We start from the raw sequence: 5,744 nt of genomic DNA on the forward strand, positions 1-5,744 counted from the left end.
TACCAATTTTCGCCCAACTCTATTGTTTGGCTGTGGGTGCCCCCCGGTGCTGCTCCTGGTACCTCTACAAAGTTTGTCAGCAGGTACCACGGGCCTTATAGCGTCATAGAACAAACTTCCGCTGTTAACTACCTCATCGAACCTCTCACGCCCACTGCAGACCTGCGTCGCCGAGGCCGCGAACTCGTACATGTGGATCGCCTCAAACCATATCACGAACCAATTGTCTTCACGACACCTTAGAGCACTTACTTGGCGCCATCTTCAGCGAGGGGGAAATATGTAATGATGAAAGTAGTGGGTCATGCAAATCTCGGCAAACACATTGCCAGTGCTAAGCACGAGACGCTTGGCCCGGACTGTGGCTAATTTCGCAAGCTAGGCCTACGCTCCTACCTGGTCTCGAATAACAGTTTTGACTGTCTCAGTTCTTTATTATAGCAGCTACAATCAGCCGACTGGGCCTTCTTCCCAGAAAAGGCTTACCTGGAATAACTAGTGATAGAGAGCCTCAACATAGATGAACTAAACGAATATATTACAAACTGCATCGTAACAGCTGCCCGGTTATCTATCCTCCAGGCATGTGGACTCGCAAAAAAAAAACCACGAAATATGGTACACATACGGATTCACAGAAGATAAAGAAAGCAAAATAAAGCCTGGGGGACCTTGCGCAGGTACCCAACACCGCAAAAATTTGTAAGTTTAAAAAAAAGCTACATCGAAGGCCTTACACATCCGTCGCAACGCTGAAAAGGCATCGTGGCTTAAGTACATCTCTTCCATAAACAGCACCACTACGGCAAAAAAAAATGTAGAAACGGGTCCGAAAAATATAAACGGGTCCAGAAGATAGACGGCAAGTTTTCTCCGTTCACTGTACCGTTGCTGACAACTCCACGGGTACAGACTAGTATTGAAGAGCAGGCGAATATTCTAGGTGAATTATTCTGTGCTGTTTCCAGCTCGTCGCGTTGTACACAATCGTTTCTGAAACACAAGCACACAGCCGAAAAACAAAGGCTTCCAACAAGCGGCAACCTGAACGAGCCCTACAACTGCTTAATTGCTTATCAAGAAATACACAAAGTATTGACTGCAGGTAAGCAGACAGCACCAGGATTTGACAAGATACACTACGAAAAATTAGCCCATCTCTCTGAATGTGCCGTAGAAGTACTTCTAACATTCTTCCACCAAGCGTGGATATCCAGAAAATTACCTGAATCCTGGAAGAATGCCATCATCATCCCTCTTTTGAAACCGGGAAAGGCACCAAGCGAAGCTAGTAGCTACAGACCGATATCTCACCAGCTGTCTTGAAAAGTCCTTTATAAGTGTTATTATATTAGGCTGTCATTCGTATTAGAATCACACAAACTCCCCGATATTTATCAGTAAAGTTTTATAAAATCAAGCTGCACAGTCGGTCACCTAGCATGACTTGAACATACCGTCCGTGAAGCGTTCGTATACAAACGAAGTCGCCTGGCCGTCTTTTTTCACTTAGAAAGGGCATAAGGCACCGCCTGAAAGTTCGAAACCTTCCAGGACCTGGCTGAGCTAATAATCAATGGAAAGATGTTGAACTGCCTCAAAGGCTTCCTATGTAACCATTTATTCCAAGTGCGCCTAGGTTCAACACTATCAAAAAGTTTCACTCAAGAAAATGAAGTGCCACAAGGGTGCATCCTAAGCACTACACTATTTGTCATAAAAATAAACTCGATCAGCAAAGTAGTACCTAAGTCCATCAATTACTCAATCTACGTCGACGACCTCAAAATAGCTAGCACATCCTGCAACATATCAATATGCGAAAGACAAGTGCAGTTAGCGATCAACAAAATAACAACATGGGCATACACATATCGTTTCCGCTATTATGCACAAAAAAAAAACCGTGGCTATTCTCTTCTTTCTGAAATGAGGCATACAGACCCAGCCTACTTTACACCTAAATCAAACTGAATTACCAGTAAAGAAAGAACACAATTTATTGGGTATAGTATTTGATAATAAGCTTACATTCCTTCCACACATAAAAGCGTTAAAGAAAAAAAGCATCCCAATCTCTCAACATACAGAAGGTCTTGTCACGCAAACGTTGGGGTTCAAGTCGGACAGGCCTACTGCAAATTCACCGCTCCTTTTTACGTTATTGCGTAGATTTTGGTAGTATAGTATATGGATCAGCAGGAAATCGTATTTGAAGCAGCTGGATCCGGTACAAAAACAAGGTTTGCGCCTCTGGACCGGTGCATTTAAGACATCACATATAAAAAGCCTGTATGTAGAAGCAACTGAGCCACCGCTGACGGAAGGAATAATCATGCTCACATGCTCATACGTTCTAAAGATTCGATCAATGCCAAACCACCTTTGCCACCCTATAGTAACTCAATGCCCATCCAGAACACTATTTGTTAACAAACTCCAAGCCATGGGCCGCCTTTTCTCCTATTCGAAGAGAAGTACCAATATTTAAATATAAAGGGCACGTTGCCGATGATTGCTCAGAGACCCAATGCACTCCCACCTTGGTACTGCCTCCCCTCTGTATGCGACTTCACGCTGACTCCGTTAAAAAAATACAGCACGTGAGCATATATACTACAGCAAATCCTAACACTTTAGGCAAACTATGCGAGACACACAGCATTTTACACCGATTGTTTCAAATCGACACGATATGTTGGAAGTGCGTTAATACACAATCATTGGGAACATATAGTTCGGCTGCCACAATGCGCATCCGTATTTACCACAGAATGCTACGCAGTCTCAGTAGCAATGAAAAAAATCAAAAATGAAAACATCAAGAACAGTACATTATACAGACTCATTATTTGTACTAAGAGCCCTTCATGCGAGAAATGCGTGTGTACCAATGACAGACGACATCCTAGACAACATAGTAACAGTTACAGAACGGGAACATAGACATAAAGCATATAGAACAGGAACATAAAGCATTGCTGGGCACCGAGCCACGTCGGAATCTGTTGAAACGAGAAGGCAGATGAATGTGCAGCAAAAGCACGACGTAAATAAAAAAAGAGCGTCAGCATTCCCTAACAAAGACGTCATAAAATCAGTATACCGCAAACTCAGAAATGTATGGCAAGCGAGATGGCACTCAGAAACAGAAAACAAGCTCCTCCTAGTGAAACGCACCTTAGAAGATTGGAAGTCCTGCTCGTACCAAGAACGGTTCATAGAAGTAGTTTTATGTCATTTACGCATCGGACGCAAGCACCTCACACAATTAATTACTATCAAAAGAGAACAGACCTCTGTGTCCGAAATGCGGAAATGAGCTATCTCTAAATCATATTTTACTGTCATGCACTTAACTAGAAGAATTACGGAAAAAAAACATTGTATCGTATTTTACAATGAACATATACCTCTCCATCCCGGACTGCTTTTAAGTGAAGACGCGCTTGTTGATAACTAAGAAGTTTCTAGCTTCCTAAAAGAAGCAGGTTTTTAATACAAACTCTAAACTTATACACTGTATCGTCTAAATATATAGGAACACCTCGCAGGGCTTCCCATTTTTGAGAAGACGATCGAAGTCTTTTAGACCTGGTTGGTATAATGGAGGCCCGGCAAAGACTCGGTAAGATATCCCAACATTTTAAGAGAATCATACTATGCGTTTGGTGCGTGATGGCCCAAGCTGCCAATGCACCGTAAAAACAAACTAAACCAAACCAAACCGAAGGCGAACGAGCGCACCGAGGCGCGTTAGATACCAGTGCTTTCTGGCAGTTAACTTCAACAACGAAGGAAGGCATGCGCGCCCACGGAGAAAAAGGCGCGCCTGTCTCGGAGGCGATAAGGTGTAGAACGCAAAGCGACGGGAAGGTGCCATCACCATGTCGTCTCAGCAAAGCGTCGGAAACACTTGCCTTTTTGAGCATCGCATTGCACTGTCAGCGCAGCGTTATATACGCTGCAGTCGTTAGAATTACTTAAGGCTGCCTTCTCTAGTATATAGACACGCATACAAAATATCGACGTCTTGTTATGGTGCCTCAGGTATGCGCATGAAATGCTTTTAAAGATGAAAGTCTTTCTTGGGGACCTTCGACGAAAAAAATTTGGTCTGTCTGTCTGTATGACTGTACATTAGTCCGTTTGTATGCCCTTAACGATACCGCAAATGGCACTAAACGGCAACCCCATCCGCAGCAATCACCAATATTGCTCAAGGTTTAGGGTCCATAGTTGTGCTATTGTCAATTAAAAAGCAAAGATTGCGCATATCTGAGGCGCCATAACAACACCTCTATTTTGCGAATGTCTGCCTTTATACTAGAAGAAGCAAAGACAAGTAACTCTAAGGACTGTAGCGTTTATAGCGCTGCGCTGACAGTGCAATTTGATGCGCAAAAAGGTGTTTCCAACACTTTGCAACGATAACACGGTGGTGGCACTTGCCCATTGCTTTGCGTTCTACACCTTCTCACCTCCGAGACTGGCGCACATCTTTCTCCGCGGATGCGCACGCCTTCGTTTTTGGAGATAACTGCCAGATGGCACTCAAGTCTAACGTGCCTAGATGCGCTCGTTGACCACCGCTACACGCTCGAGGCACTCTAATGCAGCGCCTACATTCACCAATTTACTTGCGCAGAACATCAAATAAACGTTTTGTTCACTCTCTCCAGACGCAAGACTATTGTCTTTCGACGACATTTGCAGTGTAACACACATTCAGGACAATATTTAATAGACAATCACACAAGTATGTATGCTGAAACACAAGTGTGTATGCTGGATAGGGTTGGCTGTTTGAGGTATTGTTTGGCGCATTTTGGGGTACCATTACAGAGAGACAGACAGACAGACAGACAGACAGACAGACAGACAGACAGACAGACAGACAGACAGACAGACAGACAGGCAGGCAGGCAGGCAGGCAGGCAGGCAGGCAGGCAGGCAGGAAGGCAGGCAGGAAAGAAGGCAGGCAGGCAGGAAGGCAGGCAGGCAGGCAGGCAGGCAGGCAGGCAGGCAGGCAGGCCAAAATTTCGGCGTCGAGGGTCACCAAGAAAGAATCGTCTTTAATAAATATGTAGTCTCAGAGGTCCTGCGCCGCTCAGCTGCGCTCACGAGGCGCGCTTACTCGATGTGATTAGGCCCCGCCGTGGTGGTCTAGTGGCTAAGGTACTCAGCTGCTGACCCACAGGTCGCGGGATCGAATCCCGGCTGCGGCTGCTGCATTTCCGATGGAGACGGAAGTGTAGGGCCGTGTGCTCAGATTTGGGTGCTCATTGAAGAACCCCAGGCGGTCGAAATTTCCGGAGCCCTACACTACGGCGTCTCTCATAAACATATCGTGGTTTTGGGACGTTAAGCCACACATATCAGTCAATCAATCACTCGAGGTGTTTTGGAGGCCACGTCATTGACTCCTTGTCTAGGGGCCTTCGCGGTATAGCTTTTGGTATGGCACCTCACTTGGTTTAACGTGCCTACTTGTTGAATGCATTACAATGTGTGTTGGCCCATTCATAGTAATTGGTGTATATAGGCCACCACATGGCCACAAAAAGAAATTTATTGAGTTTCTTAATGTTGTGTTATCCACAGTTCGCGGAAATACTCCTTGCATAGTTATGGGTGACATAAACATTGACCTCTGTTCCAATGATCCTTATGCCAAAGATTTTGAAACGCTCTTACTTACATATGGAAGTACAAATTTTATACGTTCACCTACTAGGATTACA

The sequence above is a fragment of the Rhipicephalus microplus genome, chromosome 4 (genome assembly GCF_043290135.1).
Source record: "Rhipicephalus microplus isolate Deutch F79 chromosome 4, USDA_Rmic, whole genome shotgun sequence".
NCBI lineage: Eukaryota > Metazoa > Arthropoda > Arachnida > Ixodida > Ixodidae > Rhipicephalus > Rhipicephalus microplus.